The following is a 25,588-nucleotide window of genomic DNA, read 5'->3' as shown; positions in this document are numbered from 1 at the left end:
TCCAAAGAGACCTGAAGCAGCTTTATTTTGGCAGTCTGTAACAGGCCAAAGATTGGAAGCCTCATTTATTCCTCAAGATAGGGCACATTCATACTTCAAATCAATTTGTGTGTGTGTGTGTGTGTGTGTGTGAATATATATATATATATAGTATGCATATTATAAGGTGGGTGTTCTACTCTGTAGTTATAACTGACAAAAAGGATTTCATGTTCTATTCATACAGTACAGTACATCCATTCAGGCAAGCATCTTCAGATTATTTAAACCCATTTGTAGGAAAGCAGAGATTGGTTTAAGGATTGGGGCATCACATACTTGCAGTCTGTAGGTTTGACTGGAGGCCTTCACAAAGTTTGGGAACAAATGCAAACAAGAGCCAAGCAAATAGAAATGATGCAATAGCCCACTGTTTGGGGATTTAGCTCTTGTACAGGAGTAAAGGAATGAGAACATCTGTAAATAAGGGATTAAAAAGATTGTGGCCCACAGCCAAAAAGGTACAGACAGCAGCTGTGCTTCTCAGGCGTGCATCCAAGTAGTTTCTTCTATGAATTTTTCAAGGGAGTTGCTGAATGCACTCCAATGTTAATCTGTCATAAGCTTCATTGATTTTGAAAATACTGCAAAATGCAGCTGCACTTGCTGTTAGACATAATCTTATACCAACCTGTGCCATTCTCTCAGACTCAGAGGAAGGCAAAAAGAGAACCCTGCAACAGGTTTACCATAGGGTTGCCACAAGTCCAAAACAACTTGAAGGCACATAACAGCAGTCACCACCAATTTGTTCCATCTCATGGAAATCCACCATTCTCCATGCTCTGCTGCTTCTTCAGCTTGAAAACATGGGAACAAACAACAATCAGGCGGAAAGACAGGAAAGGAGAGGCTGGGGAAAGTGGCCCGATCAAATCACCCCATTGCCCTTGGTCAGCAAAGGTAGAGGGAGATCAGTTGCCTCACAGTTCAAGACACTGGTATTGCCAGGTTTTTCCAAACAGCAATAAGGGACAGTCAAAATTCACAGGGTGGAGGCTGGACAATCTGGAAATCGCTATTTGTGTTCTATCCAAAATACCAAATGAAAGTATTGATTTCAGTTAACCTAGCCCTATATTTCTCTATAAGATCAACATATTGTCCACATTCATAAATGTCATGATGCATTCATTTCCTTTTCCTTTGTTCCCAATGCCAATTCCATGAGGGGTGTGAGGGGTGTGGACCACACTGGGTAACACCTTAGTGGGTGGTGTCATCTGGAGCACTGGTGGAAGAGGCTGCCTTCTGGGGTGAGGTGGACTGCTGACTAGACTAGGATGCCCAGAGACTGAAAGTCCTGGAAGGGATGCAGTCCACTCACCTGGAGGCAGCAAGGATGGTGGTGTTGGCATAGCAAACTCCTGGAGGCCTCCTCCATCACTAAATGTCACATGGCCTCCTTTGAGAGTTGCAAACAAGGCGGGTAGACTCTCTCAGCCTCCGAAGAGGGCATTGACAAAGCCCCTCTGAACATAATAGGGTCACCTTTGGGTCACTATAAGTTAGAAACTACTTGAGCTCACACTAGAGCAACAACAACTCTAGTTAGGGTTAACTGTTAAGATTTAGGCCAAAGCGATATAGTTATACCTTTGTTATTGGCAAAATAAATTAATTACAAATCAGGAGGAGGCAAAGGTAAATCCCCTTTGACTAAATCTTGCCAAGGAAACCCCATGATAAGAAAATGGATTACCATAAGTTGGAAATGACTTGAAGGCACACAACACACACACACACACACACACACACACACACACACACACCTTTGTAATTTAATTGCTTCCAAACTCTGCTTCATAGAATATGAGGAATGGTAACTAATTACCAATTAAAAGCAACTTTTGACACTCAGCAATGAAGTATGAACCTGTAATCACATTCAACACTCTGCAAATATACTGTTTTCTTGTAGTGCAAACACAAATATATCCCAGAGCAAGCTTTTGAATTGCCCTCTTCTTATTTTTTGATTTTGTTGTTGTTTTTTGGTCTTATTTTTGCCTCTCCTTTCATTCCCAAATTACACCCTTCCACAAAAAGCAGATGAGACTTGCCCAAAAGCTGACGTTTCAAAGGAATGGGTGGGAAGGCAAAAATGAAAAGGGGAAAAAAAATGTTCAGACGGAACAAGATTGCAGGTGATTACCGTCTCCCTTTTGCTGAGTAACCTAAAAGGAGCTAGATGGGCCTCATGCCAAGGTGTTTTGTTCTTTGCAAGATATTGCCCTTCGGCTTTCAGGCAGGAAACATACAGCACGAGCCTCGCCTATAGTTTTATGGCCCAGCAACTACCAGCCAAAGGGCCACAAGGAACCATTTAAGGTCACCACCATTAAAATGGAGCAGAAGAGCAGTCAGGGCCTAGAGATTCTCAGTGCTCCTGCAGACTGGCCAGAAGACCTCAGGAATATTGAGAATTGTTGCTGTGGCCATACAGGCCCTAAATGTCTTAAAACAGTGGTTCCCAAACTTTGGTTCTCCAGATGATTTGGACTTCTTCAATTTCCAGAATTCTTGTTTTTTGGCCATACTGGCTAAGGCTTCTGAGGGCTGATGTCCAAAACACCTGGAGGACCAAAGTTTGGGACACACTGCCTTAAAGGCACTCAATCTGATCCTGGAAGCTAAACAGGATTAGCCCTGGTTAGTACTTGGATGGGAGATAGTCGATTAATACCTCTGGGTATTTCTTGCCTAAGAAAACCCTATGAAATTCATGGGGTTGACAGGCGATTTGAAGCCACATACACACAAATGGCCGTATGACATTCCACCTGTCCCAGTGTTTTCCTTGTGAATTTTCAGTACAAGCTAGTACTTCTTAAACCCACAATAATTAGTGGCATACGTAGGCATAAGTCAGCCTTGATGTTGTGTGCCTTCGAATCGTATCTGACTTATGGTGACCTTTTGTTGTTGTTCTTGTGTGTCTCCAAGTCATTTCCCACTCATGGTAACCTCAAGGCCAATCTCTAATGGGGTTTTCTTAGCAACATTTGTTGAGAGAAGGGTTACCATTGCCTTCCTCTGAGGCTGAGAGCGTGAGACTTGCTCAAGGTCATCCAGTGGGTTTCATGGCTGAGCGGAAATTGAACCCTGCTCTCCAGAGTCATAGTCTAATGCTCAAACCACTACACCGCACTGGTGCATGGATATGTCAGCAAGTCTCTGTGTAGCTTCTTGACAGCATATCTCTTCCTGCTCTTTCCCTGCAACTTTGAGTCATCCTGGGAATTCCCTGCTATCTGCTTGACCAGATGCATAATTTCCTGCTAAATGCCGGCCATGCTTTCATAAATTCTTACATCTGCAGCTTGACACGTTGCAAACAGGAGTGATATCAGTTTCCACAGCAACCAGGGGTCAGGATGTGTGCTTACATCTCTCTCTTTGTCCTTTTCTCTCTGTGTGTATGTCACCCTTGAATGGAATGTGGTTGTGGTTTAGTGCTTCACTGGAGGAGTTCACTTTCGAGACTGGATTTTATTCTATTGTGGTTGTAGAAATGACAGTGTGATCTTGTTGCCACTGTGGGCAAAAAGAGTTTCCAGGAGAAAGGAAAGATATTGAACAGAAGGTTTTAAAGGTTGTGTGTGTGTGTGCTTGTGGAGTTTTTGAAAAGTTAGTTTAACACTGTTCTTTTAAATCTTTTTTTTTTTTTTAAATGCAGGAGATAAATGAAATTGCATCCTAGGAAAGGGAATGGAAAACTGAAACTGTGCTGGCAAGAGAAATGAAGGAAGGATGCAGCTTTTCTAGCAGGAATTGTCATTATTACTGTTTCCCGCTGGAAGTCATGCCATACTGTTCCATCAGACTGAATTTGCATCCACATATCCAGTTTTTTTTGATACCGAAAGAGGGGTTTTCATAGTATCTTTTCCAGATGTGCAAATGTGAAGCAAAAGTGTTTGTTTGTGTGTGCTGTGTGCGTTCAAGTTGTTTCCAACTTATGGCGACCCTACCACAAGGATTTCTTGGCAAGTTCCATCAGAGGGGGATTGGCTTTGCTGTCCTCTGGCTGAGTTTAGGGAGCTGGGTGTGCTTTACCTGGAGAAGAGAAGGTTAAGAGAGAACATGATAGCCCTGTTTAAATATTTGAAGGAATGCCATTTTAAGGAAGGAGCGAGTTTGTTTTCTGTTGCTCTAGAAGCTAGTACACAAAGCAGTGGGTTCAAACTACAGGAAAATGGATTCCAGCTAAGCAATAGAAAGAACTTCCTAATGGTAAGAGCTGTATAACAGTGGAAGACGCTGCCTCAGAGAGTGGTGAAGTCCCCCTTCTTTGGAAGTTTTAAAGGAGGGACTGGATGGCCATCTGTCAGGAGGTCTTTGATTGTGCATTTCTGCATGGCAGGAAATTGAATGGATGGCCCTGGTGGTCTCTTCCAACTCTGAGTCTATAATTCTATGTATTCAAGCAGATATGATTGATCCTTAGAGCCAAGATATATTTGCAGTACACTTTCAGAAGTCAAGGTGTAGGTGATAATATCGAAAGACCTCAGGAACATGAAGGAACATCTCCCCAAGTATACCCTGTCCAAGAATTAAGGCTGTTTATTCATTCAAAGATACAATTAATATGCCGTCCTATAACTCAGGGTCACTGGCATGCCTGACCAGAAGCGGTCCAGGTGGTTACCGGTTCGAGCCCCGGGTGATGCCACTTTTTTTTTTACAGCGCTGTGTAAATTTACAGCGCTTTATAAATAAAGCTTAATAATAATAATAATAATAAGAAGAAGAATAAGTTACCTTTTTTTGTATTACAGACTATCAGATGTCCACATTGTCTGAGTGATGCAGTTTGTATTGTTTAGCTTTAGTTAGTACACCATAATTTGTACCAGTGTAAATTTCTTAACTGTTTTCAAAGGCAGCTCCCATTCCCTCCAACTGGGGCAGGTTTGGCAGGGTTAATCCTCTGTTGTCCCACTTTTTCAGGTGGTTTAACATGTCCCAGTTTCTTTTGTCTCATCCCACTTCTTTCCTTTGTCATCAGCCTACTTCAACTATGCAAAATGAGTTCAAAGTGCAAAATTTTGCACTTAGTTAACTCATTGGAAGGAGAGGGTGGAAAAAAGAGAGCAGATTTTGGTTTTTTCCAGTTAGCTCAGGCAAAAGCAAACTGCTGCTGCCTCTCGCAGCCTGTCTTAATAATTTTTGACATCTTAACCATGCTTTGATGTTGCTTGACCCCACATATTCTGGTTTTCATTTGTGAAATGTTGGTATGAGCTTGCATTCACTTGTTTTTCTATCAGCACAGGTCATTCTGCAAAGTGTCCAAAGCAGTTTTTCTGCCCGAATCAAGACTAAATCCTGATTACAACGGATTTAGAAAATCAAGCTCGTTCACATGTCTGACATTGTTGGCACATCACCCATTCTTGTTCTTTTCCCAGAAAGAGGCCCTTAGCCATTGCCCAATTGCCCGTAGTTCTTAAGATTTTCTGGGTCTCAGGAGCTGCCATCCTTATCCCATGTCCTTTAAGGAACTGCTATAAGATGCCAGGGAACAATGAAATGCAGTACCTTTCCCCTATGAGGACATCCCATGGTTGCTAGGCAATTGCAAGAAATGCCTTCTTCTGTACCCAAACTGGAAGTGATTAAGTAGCACACCTTTTCCAGTTGCTTAGCAACCACAAAGAAGTTTTTCCTTGCGTTTCTACCTCCTGAATGGGAAGACTCTAAATCCCCAACCCAAGTTGCTGTTTGCATCATTTACAAAAATTGCCCCTTCTCTCCCCCCCTTTACCACACGAGGCTAAAAAGTGGAATTTTAACAGTATAAAGCATATTTGGCAAGTGCTTATCACACAATGTTGTGTCTGTCTTCCTGCTGCCTTACATTCCATTCATTACTGTAGTGCATCTTTTCATTAGGCTCTCAATCTTGCTGCAATTCGTTATTGTCTCTGTGCAATAGGTTCCTCCTGCGGTAGTTCCACTTCTCAGACAGTCATGCTGTGTGAGTGGGCATGATTCTGTTCTTCTCCCTTTCTCCTCCATTGCAGCAATCCTGCCACCAAGGTCTTCCCAAATCTGGTTGCTGTGTGCACATTTGTACAGTTGCTGGCTTTGAAAGAAGTTTTGCAGCTGGGATCACTTATTCCTCCCATTGCTCCCAAAGTGTGGGGCTGCTTTGTGAATGTGCACACAGCAACACTGAACTTGGGAGGGGGGAGGAGGAGTGATCCTGGTCACCAGCACCCTCCCAAAGCCAACTGCTGTATGCACATTCACACAGCAGCCAGCTTTGGGAGGTGGTTGGCAGCCAGGATCGTTCATTCCCACCCTTCTTCCTGAAGGCTACATTGGCAGTGCAGAAAACAGATCATGCAACCATGGACTGCCAAAGCACTATCATGGGTAAGAGTGTGATAAGGGATAATATGCAGTGATGAATGTAGTAAAAGTATGATAAGAAATGGACACGATGGCTTAGTGATTAAGACGCCAATTCTGATGATCGTAATGTTGGAAGGTTGGTATTTAGAGGCGCAAGCGCCATGTGACGGACTAAGCTCCTGTCACTAGTCCCAGCTTCTACCAAGCTAGTAGTTTGAAAGCACAAACAAGATAAATAGGTACCACTTCAGTGACAAATGCAAGGATAAATAGGTACCACTTCAGTGGGAAGGTCACAGCATTTGGTGCAGTCATGCTGGGCACATGACCACCAGAGTTGTCTTCGGATAACATTGGCTATTCGGCTTTGTAACAGAGATGAGCACCACCTCCTACAGTCAGTTATGACTAGACATCCATGTCAAGAGAAAGCCTTTAAACTTTACTTTTAGGTATGCTTCTATTCTTAAACTAGTATGATTGTGGTGGGACAGCAGGCTGGTGTGATAAAGTCCCTAGTGGACAAAGAGCAGCTATGGTGAACATGCAGTTTAGATGGGGAGGAGGAAGTTAAACCCCATTTCCAGAGCTGCTCTGCCAGTCCAAACTGCAGTCTTTTCCTGCTTTTTATCAAGTACAGTCATCCCCCTGAATCCATGGCTTGAAAATATCCAGAAAATTATAAAGAAACTTTGATTTTATATAGTTTACTGTATATCAGGGACACCCTTTTATTATCCATTGCAGCTAGCTTGGCCAACAGTCAGGAATTTTGGGAGCTGCAGTTCAAAACATCTTGAGAACCAAAATTTGGGAACCACTACTTTCGGGTATATTGGAACAAGTCACCATGCTGGCTTGAGGGGGATTTTGAGGTACTTGGGTACTTTCAAAAATAAAAAAATACAAAGCCCACACATGCAATTGATAGGATAGCGCCAGAGAAGCCATTACAATTAGATCACAGTGAACGCAATGCCGTGAAACTGGCTCCTTTTTCGTACTCCAGGCAAGGGTCAAGTGTGAGACACTTCCTCTCTTTTTCTGTCTGACACGTGGCTGGCCTCCCACAGTCCGTAATCTCCAGGCGCATGGGCTTGGCAAACCTGCAGCTTTAATAGAAACAAGCTTTGGCCTTGTGTGCATAGACAAAGACAAAAGGGAACAATGAAAGGTATTAAGACATGACCTGGCAGTGCCAAAAAGAGCTTTAAAAATAACTCAACTAGAAGCAAACAGTAAAAAAAAAATTTTTTTCCAGATGGGTCTGGAGAAAGTGCATCTGTAACTCTTTAAAGGAGAATGTCTCCTAAAAGGCCTACATTGCTCCATCTTGGTGCTTCAGGTCAAAAGCATTGGTTTGGACACACAGGGTTATTATATAAGAAGCACAGGATTCTGGGTGCCGCAGTTCATGAAGGCTATTGACCAGCTGGAATCTATTCAGAGGAGTGCAGCCAAGATAGTCAAAAGACAAGCAACCAAACGCTATGAAGAACAGCTCAGGGAGCGGAGTATGTTTAACTTGGAGAAAATTGAGAGGTGATACGATAGAGATCTTGAAATATCTGCAGAGATGTCATGTAAGAGATGGAATGAGCTTGTTTTTTGTGGCTCCAGAGACATGAACCAATGGATTCAAATGATAAGAAAAGTGATTCCACCTAAGCACTGCTGTTGTTGTTATGTGCCTTCATGCCATTTCTGACTTATGGTGACTCTAATGCAGACCTGTCATGAGGTTTTCATAGCAAGATTTGTTCAGAGGAGGTTTGCCATTGCCTTCCCTGGAGGCTGAGAGACTGTGACTCACTCAAGGTGATCCAATGGATTTCATGGCCAAGCTGGGAGGAAGAACTTAGTGACTATAAGAGCTATTTGACAATGCAATAAACTGTCTTAGTGGGTGGTATAGCTTCCTTCTTTGGAGGTCTTTCAATGGAGAGCCACCACACTTTAAAGGAGTTATCCCAGGTGCTGATTTTGTTTTAGGGATTGGGTTCAGCACTCTGGATAGCTCCTTAAGTTTCACACTAAGGCTGCATCTGCACTGCAGAAATAATCCAGTTTGACACTACTTTAATTGTCATGGCTCAATACTACGGAATTCTGGGAATTGTAGTTTTGTGAGTTGTGTAGCTTTGTGATGCTGCTGATGATTGTAATTTCTTACCTACCTCTCCCCATGGATTGAGATGGGGAACAACAGCAAGTAACAGACAAATGACACCAGTTAAAAGGCAATACATCAGAGAGAGGTATTACCCAGTGCACTGGAGGAAAGGAGTTGCCTTCTGGGTCTGATGGATCTGTTGGTCGGGTGAGAAGGCAAGTCTCCTCTCTTTGTTGCCTGGCCATAGCTCTGCTAGACCCAGAAAAAAAAACTGTTGAAGGAGGGGGGGAGTATTAAAACATCTGTACCAGGTATCAGATATACTAGGTATGCCATTGCTCTGGATCCTTCATTGTCTACTCAATGCTTAGTACCATGTAGCTCTCCCAGCATACTCTTTTGCTGGTTTTTGCGTATATAATTGAATTTTTAGGTGTAGTATGGTTCAGATTGCCAGATCAAGGTGAACTAGTCAGAGAACCAGCTGCATTGGTGCAACCACGCATCCAGAAAGATTGTATCAGCTGCTCTTGTGGGAATTCAGCCTTCTGGATGGGCTTGTTCCATTTGCTTCTTGTAAGGTGCTGCTGTTAACGCACATGTGCCAAACCATGCAATGTGCATCACGATGTAACTTAGCTCCAGGCTCTGCTATGAGGTGATGCTTATGCTGAGTCAAACATCAGGTGTCCCTTGTTGCTTTCCTGGTTTCTGTCTCCAAATAGTTGGTCTATAGGACCAGTTTTGCCAGACATTTGAGGGCTACACCCAAAGACTCAAATGCTTTCTGACTCTTCAGGTCTACTTGCAGAACCCCTCTCACTTTGTTTCTCCATATCAGCAACTTCCTCTCCTCTCCTGCTGGATCTGACCAAGCGATTCCAACCTGTTTTCTAGCACTATTATTTCATGTGTTCCTATATGTAAAATGGTGCCGTACATTAGCCTATGCAACATTTTTGAGATATGGGTCCTATGCACCTGTCCTGTTTGCTGTTTAATTGCCTAGAAATAAGCCTATCCAAGTTTTCATACTGTAGGCAGAGGGCTTTCTCTTGGTCCCACCACCATCACAGGCATGCTTGGTAAGGACACATGAGAGGGTCTTCTTGGTGGCTGCTCCTAGGCTGTGTAACTCTCTCCTGCGGGAGGTTAGCCTGGCCCCCTCTCTGCTCTCTTTCTGCTTGTAAGCAAAGATCTAGAAGTTATTGGCTTTTAACCAGTTGTTGTAGAAGGTGATGCATTTTAATTTCCATTGTTATATTTTATATCCTAAATTGTTCTAAATTAGTGCGTCTTTTAGTAGGGTATTTTATTTAATTGCTTTAAAACTAATGGGGGACACCTGGCTTAACAAGACAACATGTGAAAAGGATCTGGGAGTCCTAACAGACCACAAGTTAAATATGAATCAACAGTGTGAAATGGCGGCTAAAAAGGCCAATGTGATTCTGGGCTGTATCAATAGAGCTATAGTGTCTAGATCAAGGGAAATCATAGTCTCACTCTATTCTGCTTTGGTCAGGCCTCACCTGGAATATTGTGTTCAGTTCTGGGCACCACAATTTAAAAAGGATGTTGACAAGCTGCAGAATGTCCAAAGGAGGGTGACTAAAATGGTGAAGGATCTGGAAACCATGCCCTATGTGGAGAGACTTAGAGAGCTGCAATATGTTTGGCCTGGAGAAGAGATGGTTAAGAGATATGATAGCCCTGTTTTAATATTTGAAGGGGTGTCCTACAGAGGATAGAGCAAGCTTGTTTTCTGCTGCTCCAGAGAATAAGACTCTATTAAGGAGGTCATGGGCATGAATTTGCAAGACCTTGCTACCTGGGTAGTTGCAGTGCTTCACTCACTTGATCCCAGACTTTTGCCATTATTTTTCCCACAGCATGGTACTGGGTAAGATTAGATGGTCTCCTATTTTTAGAGGAGGAAATGCATGTGAACAGGACACAGGGTTGCCACAGGCAAAAAAGTAGAATGGAGAGTAAATGCAGCACAGCCTAAATTTTAATCTTTTGCAGCACTCTTAGCTTTTGCTGCTAAGGCTGGAGATAGGCTGAACGAATGTAGAGGAGTACGGCCAAGTTTGGAAGCACTCTCATTGTGCTCAGTACAATTATCTCTTTCTCTCTCCCGGGTCATGTTTGCAGCAAAAGCCATCTGAGGACAGCGGCACTGGGTTAGGTTAACACTGGCAGTGTCATCAGGAAACCGCTCTGCAATCCCCCAGTTTTTGGAACGGTTTTTAAAAAATCCGTCCTTTTCTTTTTAAAAAAGAAATGCATTGAAAGAATGTGTAAATAAATGTCCATGTGGCACTTAAAAAAAAAGAAAAGAAAAAAGAGGAAAGGTATTTTTTTTTTGGTGTAATGCTCTCAGGGAAATGAGCAACACAGACTTGCTGGCCCAGTGTTTGAGTTGAGAGAATGCACATCTGTTCTGCAGATGGCACAGCTGGGCCCGTTCGGTGGGCGGACAAACCACGGTGACCTCTCTTCAAATATGGGTCTCTGTCAACTTTGTGCCCTTTCTCCTGTCTCAGCTGTTTGTGACCTCACTCTTGGCAATGCGAAAGGTGATTGTGAATCAGAGGAGCAAGTCTGAGTGATAATATACTTACATACCTGAGGGTCTGGTACAGTCTCTCCCCTCCTGCCACCTCAACCGCTGCCTTGCCAAGGAAAAACTTCAAATAGTAAGGCTGCAGAATTTCCTCTCTTGTATTATGTAGCTCTCTGGCAGGGACGTAGCCAGGATTTTGGGAAGGGGGGGATCCCAGACTAAGTGCCACCATTATATTGGGGCTTAGGTGCGGTAGTGTGGCGGCACACTCTGTTCATTGTATCTAATGGAAGGGAAGGTCCGGACCCCCCAGACCCCCCCTCCCTTGGCTACGTCCCTGTCTCTGGCCTTCTTAAGTTATTTTCCAGGAGGACCCAATTAGCGATTTAAAATTGTGGCAGACTTGGTGGGAACAGGTACCATGCCCTTTGTAAAATGCTGTGGAAACTCCAGTACAGAGGAGACCACACTCTCCACCTTAGTATTATAAAGTTCTCTGCCCACAGTGCATGCTCCCAGGATCAAGGCTAGAGCTCTTGATTCCTGATGCTTATGGGTGTGTTCCCACTGGTGGTTTATTGTTGGAACCACGACCGGTTTTGCTCTTATTGCTGTAGCCTTTGCAACGGAGAGCAGCAAAATTTGGCATTACATTTTCTCCCAAGGCAGAGGACAGAGGAGAACAGCAGCAGTAGGTGACTTCTCAGATCACACTGTGGATCATAGAGAAGTGAAATATTTTTCTGCTGGAACCACGTGTTGCTGTTTGATAAGGTAGGTGTGAATGCACCCTTAGCTGATTTTTTATTTTAATTTATTATTTTAGTGGTGAAAGCTACAGTCCTAGCCTCACTTACCTGGGATGAAAATAAAAATTGCTTGAAAAATCCAGTATGTATATAAAGGTTTGTGGTCAAGCAGTGTCAGACCTGAACGGTCTGCAACAAAATCAGATGTGGCCTGAACTGATTCATGTCTACTCAGAAGAAAACCTCACTAAGTTTATTGTTAAGCTATATGTGGCTGTTTTAACTAGCATGAGGCAATTGTCTGTCTCAGTTCCCCTATCTTCCAAATCTGCAGCAGAGTGGTAAAATATATAAGCTTATGTTACTAGACTGTTGTGAATTCTTAGCAATGTGTGGGAGGTATCTGGGAAATCTGAAAGGTGCTAAATTAAATTCAGGTAGATTTTCAGGACTGCAAAAAGAGATCTCTCTTCAGGTGCAATTTCTTCAAAATTAGTTTCCCCATTTGCACATCTCCTTGGAGGTTCCCCATAGAATCATAGAATAATAGAGTTGAAAGAGACTACAAGAGCCATCCAGTCCAACCCCATTCTGCCATGCAGGAAATCTCAATCAAAGCATATCCGACAGATGGCCATCCAGCCTCTGCTTAAACACCTCCAAGGAAGGAGACTCCACTACACTCCGAGGAAGAAGTGTGTTCCACTGTCGAACAGCCCTTACTGTCAGGAAGTTTTCTTCCTAATGTTGAGGTGGAATCTCTTTTCTGCAGCTTGCATCCATTGCTCTACGTTCTAGTCTCTGGAGCAGCAGAAAACAAGCTTGCTCCCTCCTCACTGTGACACCCCTTCAAGTATTTAAACAGGGATATCATATCACCTCTTAACCTTCTCTTCTCCAGGCTAAACATCCCCAGCTCCCTAAGTCTCTCCTCAAAGGGCTTCATGGTTTTCAGACCCTTCACCATTTTAGTTGCCCTCCTTTGAACATGCTCCAGTTTCTCAATGTCCTTTTTGAATTGTGGTGCCCAAAACTGGACACAATATTCCAGGTGGGGCCTGACCAGAGCAGAATAGAATGGCACTATTACATCTCTGGATCTAAACCAGTAATGGCGAACCTATGGCACGTGTGCCAGAGGTGGCACTCAGAACCTTCTCTGTGGGCACACATGCTGTCGCCCTAGCACAGAGTTTGCCAGAGTTTCTTACTAGAAAGCCAGAGGGACGTGGCACTTTGCAATAAATAAGTGGGGTCTGGGTTGCAGTTTGGGCAAAAAGTCAGTAAAAGATTCACCATCACTGATCTAAGCATTATATTTCTATTGATGCACCCTAAAATCACATTGGTCTTGTTAGCTGTCACATTGCACTGTTGACTCATGCTCAACCTGTGGTCTACTTGGACTCCCAGATCCCTTTCACACGTAGTTTCATTCAGCCAGGTGTCCCCCATCCTATATCTGTGCATTTCATTTTTCTGCCCTAAGTGCAGTACCTTACATTTCTCCCTGTTGAAGTTCATTTTGTTAAGTGTGGTCCAGCTTTCTAGTCTATTCAGGTCATTTTGAATTTTGATCCTGTCCTCTGGAGTATTAGCTACTCCTCCTAATTTGGTGTCATCTGCAAATTTGATAAGTATGCCCCCAATTCTATCGATAAAGATGTTGAATAGCACTGGGCCCAGGACAGAACCCACTGGTCACTTCTCTCCAGGATGAAAAGGAGCCATTGCTGAGCACCCTTTGGGTGCCTCATTCTGGGAACCTGTAAAAATCTGCTTCAGACCTGTGTGCAATTCTCTTCAAATTGGCTTAGCAGTTAATGGAAACAAGCCATCCAACTTAATGGAAAATCTTTGAAAGTCTCTGGCACGTGCAGCAATGCGTTTCCTATTGCCTGAAAGGTTTTTTGGCACCACATTCCTTAAAAAAAAAAAGCAGGGTGGTGGAGAAATACTGTACAAATAGCTAAATCCAAGCAATTGTATAATTTGTACATTTCTACAAACAAGATACATGAGTATGACTAAGATATTGCACTTTTATATAATGGCGTTTGCTAGTGTCAAGATGTTGTACACATGACACATCGCGGCCAACTAATGGTCCCGTTATATGCACACCCTCTTTCAACCTTATTATTTATTTACTTAAAATATTCATTTATTTATTGACTCTCATTCCATAAGGGCCCCTGGGGCCATTTCAAGTGTGAAATAGCTTGAAGGCACAACAACAACAACAACAACAAATTGTGGAGAAGGGTTTGGCTAGTCAGAACTGGAAGAAGGGATGGTGCTGCAACGTTTTGTCGCAGGTTTCTCTTGCAAGCTTCAGTCTTCAAAAGCACAAAATACACCAAAGTATCTTGGGGCATGTGCAGAGGAAGTGTGTGTGTGTCCTTACGCAATTTTTGTAAGGTGTAAATTCTGAATGGTGTGCTGAACATAGAAGCAAGAATCTCAGGTCCCAGTATTTGCCTCTTAGGCTGCATCTGCACTGCAGAAATATTCCAGTTTGACGTCACTTTAACTGCCATGGCTCGATGCTATGTAATTCGGGGAACTGCAGTTTGTGGTGGCCCCAGAGCTCCCTGACAGAGAAGGCTACACATCTCACAAAATGACAGTTCCCAGCATTGCATAGCTTGGGAGTCATGGCAGTTAAAGCAGTGTCAAACTGGATTATTTCTGTAGTGTGGATGTTCTGCAGCAACAAAGCGAAGGTCACTAACCTGGGCAAGGGCCAAAACGCACTGGAGAAGTAATCCAGTTTGAGACCTCTTTAACTGCCCTGGCTCAGTGCTAGGGAATCCTGGGAACTGTAGTTCTGAGAAAGATTTAGCCTTTTCTGTCAGAAAAAGGCCTGGTGCCACCACAAAATACAGCACTGAGCCAGGGTAGTTAAAACGGTCTCAAACTGGATTATTTCTGCAGCGTGTGTTTTGGGACCAGTCGCTTGAGGGGAGGTGCGGGAGGTGCAGACCACAAGAGTGACACCCTCAAAGGGAAGTGTGTGTGTGTGTGTGTGTGTGTGATGCCACCACTGTGGCATTTGCCTGAATCTCTTTGAAACGCTTTAAGAGACGGCGGGAGAAGGAGGGAGGCCCCCAATGTTCTGAAAATTAAGATTTCAATTTTTAATAAAAAAATAACAAAAATGAATTTAATTTTTTTAATATGTATATGTCTCTCTCTCTCTCTGTGTATATATATATATATATGTATATATGTGTGTATAAATGTATATGTATCTCTGTGTGTGTATTTATGTATGTGTATATAAATGTGTGTTTAGATGTATCTTTCTCTGTGTATATATATATATATATATGTGTGTGTGTGTGTGTGTGTATATATACACATCCCTCCATATTTGTGGCTTTGATATGTGCAGATTTGCTTATGTCCTCTCTAGGAACCTCTAGGTCCTCCAAGGCGACTCTATGGTCAACTTTACCTCAGGGTTGCCCTGAAAGGCCTGGGGATTATTCCTAGAGAGGCCCCTCCAGCGCAGCTCTATGGTCAGTGTCTGTCAGGCGTTGACCATAGAGTTGCGCCGGAGGACCCAGAGATTCCTAGAGAGGCGTACCAGAAGAAGTGGTCTAAAAGTAGGCCGCATGAAGGGAGGGAAGGAGGGCGCCGCCGCCGCATGGCTCCCTGCAGCCTCTGGGCGTGAAGAGGGCCGGCGGAGGCCTCGGGCGTGGGACGCCTGGCGCCCCAAGGGACGGCCTTTTAGGGGGAAAGAGCCCCAGCCATGCCTCCGTTTCCTGAGGAGGGCTGCTCCCAGCACTCTGCGTGCGCTCAGAGGCCCCCTGGTCCTCGGCGGGGGAGGAGGAGAGGCGGGCCTTTGGGAAGAGAAGGAGGAGGAGCCCCGGGGAAGGAAGGAAGGAGGGAGGGAGGGAGGCAGGCCCAGGAGGAGGAGGGAGGTCGGGGCTTCGCCGCCGAGGAGGAGGCCGCCGGTCGCCGCCGCCGCCGCCGCAGAGAGCCAGGCAGCCGTCGCCGCGGGTCCGGAGGGCGCTTCTCTCCTGCTCTCCCCGCCGAAGAAGGAGCCCAAGGAGCCCAGGAAGGAAGGAAGGAAGGCAGGCAGGCGCCCAGGGAAGGGACCTTCTCACCCGGACAACGCTCGAGAGAGGTATCCCCCGAAGGAAGGAAGGAAGCACTGCAGGGACCTCGCCAGGGACCGACCTCTCGTGCCCCGTCTCTGAATGCCTCCCCCCAGAATACCCCCATTGCCTTTAAGATCTCCCCCACAGTATCTCCCCTCATAATATCTTTTAGAGCCCCCCGCCATAATATCTCTGAATATCTGCCCCCATAATGTCTTTATTACTCTTAACATCTCTCAATAGCCCCATAGGATCCCCCATAATACCTCCCAGGCCTTTTAGAGCCCCCCAATATATCTGAATATCCCCCCCCCCATAATGTCTCTCATACCTGTTAGAGCTCCCCATAATATCTCTGACTATCCCCCCAATATCTCCCCCCATAATATCTCTCATACATTTGATATCTCTCCATACCCCCCATAGGATATCCCCTCATAATATCTGCAATGCCTTTTCAAGCCCCCTTTCATAATCTATATATCTGAATATACCCCATAATATCTGTCACACCTTTCAACCCCCCCTCAGAATATTTGCATTTCCATATCGTGTATCTCACCCCAAAATGTCTCTCATACCTTTCAGATTCCCCCACAATATCTCTGAATATCTCCCCTAATGTCTCCCCCATAATATCTCTGATACCTTTAATATCTCTCAATATATCCCCATAGTATCTCCTTCATAATAGCTATAATACTTTTTAGTCCCATCTCTGAATATCCCCCTCACACCTTTTAGAGGTTCCCCACAATATCTCTGAATATCCCCCCCCCCAATAATATCTCTAATACATTTAATACCTCTCAATATTCCTCATAGTATCTCTCCGCACATTAGCTCTAATACCCTTAAAGTACCCCAGAATATCTCTAGATATCCCCTCTTAGTATCTCACCTTTTGACCCACCCCAGTATTTCTAATATCTCCCCCATAATATCTCTAATACTGTTCATACCTCTCAATATCCCCATAGTATCTCCCCTCTAATACCTTTTAGACTCCTCTCCAGAATATCCCTAAATATCCCCTTTTAATATCTCATTTCGACCCCCCACAATATCCCTGAATATCCCCTATACTATCTCTCCCATAATATCTCAAAGACCTTTAAGGATCCCCCCATCTCTGAATACCTTCATATCTAATATCTTTTAGACCACCCATAATAGTATCCCCCATAAGATCTCCGATACCTTTCAAACCCTCCATAATATCTCTACCTTTTAGACCCCTTCAATAATGTCTCCCCCACAATATCTCCCCCATAATACCCCTGAATATTCCCCCTAATATCCCCTATAATATCTCTTAATATCCCTACTAATATCTCCCCCATAATATCTCTAATACCTTTAAAGACCCCTCCTAATATCTCTGAATATGTCCATAATGTCTCCCCGCATAATATCTAATACCTTAGACCCCATTATTATTATTATTATTATTATTATTATTATTATTATTAAGATCTTATCCTTTCCCCAAAACAGGACTCAGAGCAGCCAATAATATCTCCTGAATATCCCTCATAAGATCTCCAATACCTTTTGCCCCCCCCCCCGCCCCATAATATCTCTTACCTTTTAGGCCCCTTCAGTAATGTCCCCCCAATATCTGCCCCATAATATCTCTCAATATCCCCACTAATATCTCCCCTATAATCTCTCTATTACCTTTAACACCCCATAATAGCTATGAATATCCCCCATAATATTCCCCCATAATATTTCCAATAACTTAGACCCCCTCGATAATATCTCTTGAATATCCCCCTCTTATTATATTGGAATCTTTCCCCACATTATAATCTCCCCCTATAATATCTCCCAGATAGTATCTCTAATACCCTTTAGACTTCTTGGGGACCCCCTCCCTGCCCCACAGGTCAGTGGTAAGGGTACCCCCTGTTTGGGGAGGGGGTGTCCTATAGAGACCCCCTCCTCTTTTTCATTTTGATGCAGGAAGTATTTTATCCCCCCCCCCCCATTCTTGTTAGGCCCCTCTCCCCATATATGTCAGGAGGGGGAGCCCTGTTATCATTTCTTGGGGGGCATATTTGTAGAGACACCCCCACCTCAGTATCTTTTCACTTTCTTGCATAATAGACAATAATCCCCCTCCTTACTTTTGAGAAGTAAGATATTATGCTGTAAAGATGCCTCTAATAAAGGGGAATAATAATAATAAGATGATGATGATGATGAGTTTAATACCTTTAAATACCCCCCTCCAGAATATCTCTGAATATCCCCATAATATCGAATACCTTTTGGAAACCCCCCCCCCCCCATAATATCTCTGAATATTCCCCATAAGATCTCCAATACCTTTTAGACTCCCCACATAATATCTCTGCTTTTTAGACCCCTTTCATTAATGTCTCCTCCATAATATTTCGGAATATCCCCCCCCCCCCCAATATCTCTCCTATAATATCTCCCCATAATATCTCTGAATATCCCCACTAATATCTACCCATAATATCTCTAATATCTTTTAGACTCCCTCGATAATACCTCTGAATATCACCCATATTGTATCATAATATCCCCCTATAATATCTCTGAATACCCCCTTAATATCTCCCCTATAATATACTCCCATAATATCTCTGGATATCCCCACTAATATCTCTCCCATGATGTCTCTGAATATCCCCACTAACATTACTGTGTATTTATTGGGGGGGGGGGGTGATTGTGCACCCTTTCCCTCCTCCTCAACTCTCTGCAGGTTATTGGTGGCCTTGTTCTGCTAATAAAGCCCCCTCCTCATTTCCCTTCAGCTCTCCTTTTGTCATTTTTAGCCTCAATATCTTCTCAATGCACCCAGTTCCATAGGTGTAGTATATTTTCCACTGCTAATATAAGGTAACAAAGCCACCCCACCCCACCATCTCTTCTGAGGATTTAGAGGAATGAGAAGAGAAGAAATGGGGTGGGGATAGTAGCTATTTTTAAGGGGGGGGGACACACACTCCTTCCTCCCCCAGTCCTTCCAGTATCTCCTAGTGATTGGCAGGTGGATAGAGTCACTGGTCCCATTATCATTCCAGTCCGCTACCCCTCCATCTTTCCTTTGGGAGACTGGTGTGACGGAGGTGTCCATCTTCATGATTTCAGGTACCACCTTGTCCCCTCTCTTTCCTCCCCCCATTTTATTTGTGGGGAACTAAACCTCTCTATTTCTGCTGCTATTCTTGGGATCTCAAAGCCCCTGTTTTCATCATTGTCTCGTCAGATGACATAGTCTTGAGCGTTCCCATTATTGTTTTAGGAGATGATCCCATCTTCATAAGGATTTCTGACCCTTATTGAACCTCTGTAACTGTGTGAGTGTGTTGAGAGTGCATTTTTGCATTATCCATTTGTACAGACCCCCCCTCCTGTAATAGTGCCCTCCCTGTTTGTGCAAAGGCTTGCTGTTACTGTAATGCTGGAGCATTTCTAGTGCATTGTGTCACACCCACAAATGATTGTTCTCCTTTTCTTTTATGCCTTTCACCTTTGTTCGCAATGACACATCTCTCTCTCCTCCCCAGTCCGTCTCATTTCAGGATTACTTCCTCTTTAGATTGAGAGTCGGGTGCGATTCCAACCGCAGGAGTGACCACATTGCCCAGTTCTTTCCCAGAGAATAAAGTCTTGTTTTATCCTTGCTGACATTGCCGCCTTTAGCGGCTCTTTAATATGATTCCCTGGTGCTCCAAACACTGCGAATGAGGAATTGTACAAAATAGACGGCTCTCCAGAGCCATCAAATCGTGATGAAATGCATACACTGCCATAGGAATGTGGTGAAACATTGCTGGATAAAAAAAAACATACTCATTTATTTTGATGTGACCTTTCCAAGGCCCATTTCTTAAAGGATGCATGAGCTCAAGGTGAGGGACACAGAAGCATTTTTTTTAAAGGAAGATAAAGTACAATTTTAGACACTGTTTTAACCCTCATTCAGGCAGGTGGGGCGTTTTCATCTCCCGGAGTCTTGTTTTATTACAGAATTTGCACAGACCTGGACTTGCATTTTATGACATTGTCACATGAAGATCTGTAAACAATCTCCCTCAATTCCCGCCATCTGCTGTGCTTTTTTAAAGTGACAATAATACAGTATTTAAATTGTATTAGTTGCATTTTTTCTTTTGTGTGTGGGAAAAAAAATGGGGCAGCAACTACTCAGAACAAATGTTTTCCCTCATGTTTATCTGTGTTTTCTGGCTCTTTGTTTTGGCTGTTATGAAATACTTGTGATTCTGTATCTTGTGCCCATGCAGGAATTTTTAATGCCCCACAAGACAGTGGAATTTTTATTGCAGTCAGAAAATACACCAGGTTAAGTCACACACTGTATGTGGTTTTTTTTATATGCCTGGATGAAGGTTAAAAACCATCCCGAAGATGATGATTTGTGGTGTTCTTTGCAAGCTATATTGTCTTTTTGTCAGTTGCTGCAGCCTGAGCAGTGGGGAGGGAAATTACTCTTAAACCTGGGAGTTAAAATTGCCATAGTGATTTGTTTCACACCCCAGTATTATTCCCATTTTCCTCTTATGTAAAGACGTGAGTGAATCTTTTGCTACATTTGCCTCAGCTACTAATCATATAATCATTAGTCACAAATATTTACTTTTTAAAGACTTCCAGTTTTCAAAGCTAAGATTTCTTTATAGAATAAACCAGTCTATTTGCACAGTTTGCAATCTGGAGATAATAATACTGCAGCAAGTACTGCTGGGTTTTTTTTTTTAATCTTTTCATTTAATTATTACAAGATCAGTTAGGAAAGGATATGCAAAAAGAAGGGGAAAAAGCATGTTAGAAATTGCTCTGGTCAGGGTTTTCTGCCTTCTTACACCCAGCATCCAAAGCTAAAAGTGATTTGTTTTCTAACATGTGTAACTGCTTAGGAGACAAGGTTTCCCACCTTGTCGGCAGTTTTCTTTGGGTGCTTGGTAGAAGGAAAGAATGGAGACATCTGCAAACAAAGCCTTTTGCCTCCCCTTCCCCCATTTGTACTTGTGAGAAGGCAAGTCTGCTGCTGGATTTAGCTGCATCAGCTGGACATGCTTTGTGTTGAGATCATGTGCTGGCTGGGAGCATGCACAGCATTATGTGTGTCAATGGAAATGTTCCAAAGAGTACCTCATTTACGAGAGAACTGTAACTGGCAGCTCAAACTGCTGATGTGTACAAAACACCAGTGTGCATGTGCGCTGCAAGGAGATAGTGGTTGAACTTGGGGGCGGAAAGGAGTGTCTGACTCTTTCCAGAAATGTTTGTGCCCTGATTCTGATAAGGAGAACAAAGGATTGCTTTGCTGGATTAGGCCTGTCTAATCTGGTATCCTGGTCAGCTGTGTGTCTTGAGGAAACTAAGAAACGATGTATGGGGGCATAGACTTTACCCTGTTAACTTATCTCCCTCATGTATCCTCTGTGCAGAATAATGCAGCTTGTACATGGTTCATCTGTTTACCTGTTGTGGCTAATAGCTGCTTATAGAAAATTCAAGCTGCTTCGATTGCATTTTGTAGAGAGGTGGGATATAAATAATAATAATAATACTAATAATACTAATGATACTAATAATAAAGAGTGGTTGGTCCAATCCCTTTCAAAGACAGCTAAGGTGCAAGCTGCACATTCTTTGGAGTTGTGGGGCTTGTGTTGGCCTATATGTCTTGCTGTCATGGCTCTCCATTAATCATAGAATCATGGGGCCAGAGCGGACAGACAGGAAAAAGTGGCTTGTTCCTGGGTTTTCTGAAAGCAGATTGAAATCCTGCTGTCTGCATGGCCTGCTTCTAAGGCGGGCTAAACACTCACAGGCTGTCTGCACCATGCGGCATCATGTTGTGCTGTGCGGTTATTTTTTTATGTCACCTTCATACCATGCATGTGCACCATCACACAAACACATCACCTGCAACCTCCAGTTACCTCCTTCTCCCATCTTGATGCCATTCCATTGGATGCTCACCCGTATGACCAGCCACACGGTCACACGTGCGATGCATTGCCTGTAAAGTGTATTGTGTGTCCAGTGACACATTGGCACAATCATGGAGGCCCCCATACATGCTCCTTTCACCCCATGCTCCCCTGTAGGACTGTCTGGCTTGTGTATGTTACATCCATTGCATTATTGGCAATTGCATTTGTGCTTTATCGCAGTCCCGTACTGGCTCTGGGCTGTTTATATGTCAGTGTGATGATGCGCATTTCCCACCTGGAGTTGGAGAATCCCAGCTTCTTTTTGCTCCATTTTTTAGCCCCCGGAGGCAGCTTTGTTTCGGTTTCCACCTACTTTCCCCTCTTGTTATCTAAACATCCCACCTTCAAAGCAGTTATAAGCCTCTTTTTCTGGCCAGTGCAGACTACCCCACTGAATCATAGAGTTGGAAGACACCTCAAGGGCCAATTCAGTCCAACCCCCTGCCACGCAGGAATACATAATCCAAACACCCCCGACAGATGATCATCCAGTCTCTGTTTAAAAACCTCCAAAGAAGGAGACTCCACTACACTCCAAGGGAGGGTGTTACACTGTTGAACAGCTCTTACTGTCATGACGTTCTTCCTAATATCGAGGTGGAATCTCATTTCCTGTAGTTTGCATCCATTGCTCTGAGTCCTAGTCTCTGGAGCAGCAGAAATCAAGCTTGCCTCATCCTCAGTAGGACAACCCCTCAAATACTTAAACAGGGCTAATATATCACCTCTTAACCATCTCTTCTCCAGCTGCTCTCATAGGGCTTGGTGGACCCTTCACCATTTTGGTGGCCCTCCTCTGGACATGCTTCATCTTGTCCACTTCCTTTTTTGAATTGTGGTACCCAGAGCTGGATGCCGTATTCCAGGTGAGGCCTGACAAAAGCAGAATAGAGTGACACTATTACTTCACTTGATCTAGACACTATACTTCTATTGATACAGTCTAGAATCGCATTGACTTTTTTACTTGATCCATGACACATAATGGGTGATAGAAAAAAATGTGAAGTGATGTAATTGCAGCGTTGCCCTGCAAATGGTTGCCAGGGAAGCAGAGCAGGTGATGGAGGAAATACCTGATGTGGAGATGTATTTGTGTTGTTATGTCCTGTATTTTTGGCTAACCCTCAGTTAGTAATTTAGGTAAGTTGCCCTGACAGCCAGCATGGTGTAGTGGTTTGAGCATTGGGCTATGACTCTGGAGACCAGTGTTCAAATCCTGCCTTGGCCATGGAAACCATTCCATTCTGAAAAAGCAGATAAAAACAATTTTTAAAGGTTATTTGAAAACAACAACACCCAGGTTTAAAAACCCAAGGCCATACATATAGAATAATACACTACCTACTGGACATTCGCCAAGGATGGAATCAGCTCAGTGTCCTTTGGAAGAAGTGCTGCTACAGAGATAACTCTGTCTGGTGTACTTACCACAGTCTCTTGGGATGATGGGTCACACCACAAACAATATTCTGGCCCCAACTGTTTAGGGTTTTGTAGGTCAACACCAGCTCCTTGAATTGAGCTTGGAAACCAGTTAGAAGCCATTGCAGTTTGTTTAGGACACGTGGCCTCCAAAACTCATGCTATATACAGCAATCTGGCAACTGTGTTTCTTTTTACAAAAACCCAACACCAGGCCCTGGTCTAGTTGTTGATTTGTTCTGTGTACGTCCAAACGTTTTCTTTTGTTTTCCTTTTGTGATCTGTTGCAATGCACAGAGTTAAGGACAGAAGGGTGTCCTTCCTTCACCCTGTTAATCTAGTGTTTACATAGTGTTGGAGCACTTAGTGTGAAGCATTATATCTGCAGAATAACTTGTGAAGGTAAGTTAAGGACAGAGTGGGATGCCAAATGGTGATAGACATCTATAGAATTTGGCCAATTGCAAAAACCATGCTTGTTTGTTTTAAATCTAACTTAATTTTTATTTATTGACCACTCTTTGTGCTATGTATTGAGGCATTCTCAAACTGTTCTTCAAACATAATAACACCATTGCAGGAAATGTGAAAATGCTTACTTAGCAGTATATGTTTAAAACATCTGCGATATTGCTAATGGTCAGGAAAGGCAGGTCATCCTTCTTTTATTGCCTTTCTTTCATCTTGTTTCATTTTACAGGTGACAAACTAAGGTTGAGAGTATGAAGTCAAACCTGTTTCTAATTGATTTGATATTAAAAGCATTGTTGTTGTGTGCTTTCAGGTTGTTTCTGATTAATGGCAACCCACAGGGTTTTCTTAGCAGGTTTCTTCAGAAGAGGCTTGCCATTGTCAGCCTCTGAGGCTGAGAGAATATGACTTGCCCAGGTCACCTAGTAGGTCTACAACATCAAGCCAGGATTCGAACCCTGGTCTCCAGAGTCATAGTCCACCTTCAAACCACTACACCATACTGGTTCTCTTAATAAAAACATTATAGAGGTTAATTCTGGTGGCAATAGATTCAGCTAAACAATTTTAAAAAAATTACTCAAAATATCCCGCCTGAATCAAAATCAGTACATAAATTGATTTACAGCAACCTGGCAACAGTCATAAATACACTTACTAGAAAGGAAATTCCACTGGTCTTAGGAGTGACTTAGGACCGAGTAAACATCTTCAGCATTGTAGTGTCAGCTGATGTTTCAGTTGAAAGTAGACGACTGCAATCAGTTGACTGCTTATAGCTGGATGTTGACATACAGAAATTTGAAGGAGGAGCTTGATTGTAGTTTCATCCTAATGATAAACCCATTTTTGAGACTGACTATGGTAGTCTTACTTTTCTCAAGTAAAATATAGGCAAGTCACATTCTCTCAGCCTAAGTGAATGGCAATGGCAAGCCCCCTCTGAAGAAACTTGCCAAAAAACCTTGTGATAGGTTAGTCTTAGAGTCACCATAAGTCCGAAACAACTTGAAAGCACACAATAAAGCAACGAAATATGGTTTAAAATGTAGCCTCTCCCTTTCAAATTTTTACAGAAGCAGATTGTTAAGTTTTTTGTGGGTTTTTCGGGTTATGTTACCATGTTCTAGAAGAGTTTATTCCAGACGTTTCGCCAGCATCTGTGGCTGGCATCTTCAGAGAATGCTGACCTGGAAGAGAGTGGATATATATATATATATTGTGTGATCCAAACACGAATCAAGGAACATGAGAGACACTGCAGACTGGATCAGCCAGAAAAATCCGCAGTAGCAGAACACATTATAAACCATGCTGGGCACATAATGCTGTTTGAAAACACTGAAATTCTGGACCACACCAACAACTATCAGGTCTGAATGCACAGGGAAGCCATTGAAATCCACAACAGGAAAGAAGAAACCCTTAAAGTAAATAAAGTTTGGCTACCAGTCCTGAAGAACACCAAAACCAGGACTCAAAACTGGAAGTGACATCCCTGTTGCCATTTTGAGAAGGTCTGATGAAAATGTATTTGGAAGTGCTGGTGGATTTATCTTTGTTTTGTACATTTCAGGGGCATCCTCATGGTTTTTGGGCAAACCAATCAACCCAAAATTACGTCAGATTAATTTTTTTTGAGGGGTTGGGGGCCTTTGGAGAACTGATGTGGAGCTTTGAGGGCCCTGAAATTGGAATTTGGAGGCTGTGTGTGGTCAGTAGGCTCCACTTTGCCTTCCTAC

General features: G+C 43.3%; 1 protein-coding gene and 1 pseudogene across 10 annotated transcripts in view; one reads left to right on the top strand and one right to left on the bottom strand.

The window, feature by feature from the left end:
- Positions 1 to 240: 240 nt before the first annotated feature.
- Positions 241 to 5,912, bottom strand: LOC149313253 (lysosomal enzyme trafficking factor-like; annotated as a pseudogene).
- A 5,774-nt stretch (positions 5,913 to 11,686) lies between these two features.
- Positions 11,687 to 25,588, top strand: part of LOC149313252 (spermine oxidase-like) — a 58,377-nt gene continuing 44,475 nt past the window's right edge. For 5 of the 10 annotated variants that reach the window (XR_016281364.1, XM_089526352.1, XM_089526357.1 and 2 more), the window contains exon 1: positions 15,744 to 15,971. The gene's annotated coding sequence lies outside the window, so the exon portion shown is untranslated. Of the gene's footprint in view, positions 11,862 to 15,743; positions 15,972 to 17,936; positions 19,075 to 19,493; positions 19,839 to 25,588 lie in introns of those variants that run through there. The other 5 variants (XM_089526356.1, XM_089526355.1, XM_089526349.1 and 2 more) reach the window with 4 other exon arrangements.

The sequence above is a fragment of the Sceloporus occidentalis genome, unplaced genomic scaffold (assembly GCF_023333645.1).
Source record: "Sceloporus occidentalis isolate IW3139 unplaced genomic scaffold, rSceOcc1.0.p SCAF_5, whole genome shotgun sequence".
NCBI lineage: Eukaryota > Metazoa > Chordata > Lepidosauria > Squamata > Phrynosomatidae > Sceloporus > Sceloporus occidentalis.
Note: the sequence above shows the minus strand (reverse complement) of the source record. Positions and strands in the feature narration are given on the sequence as shown.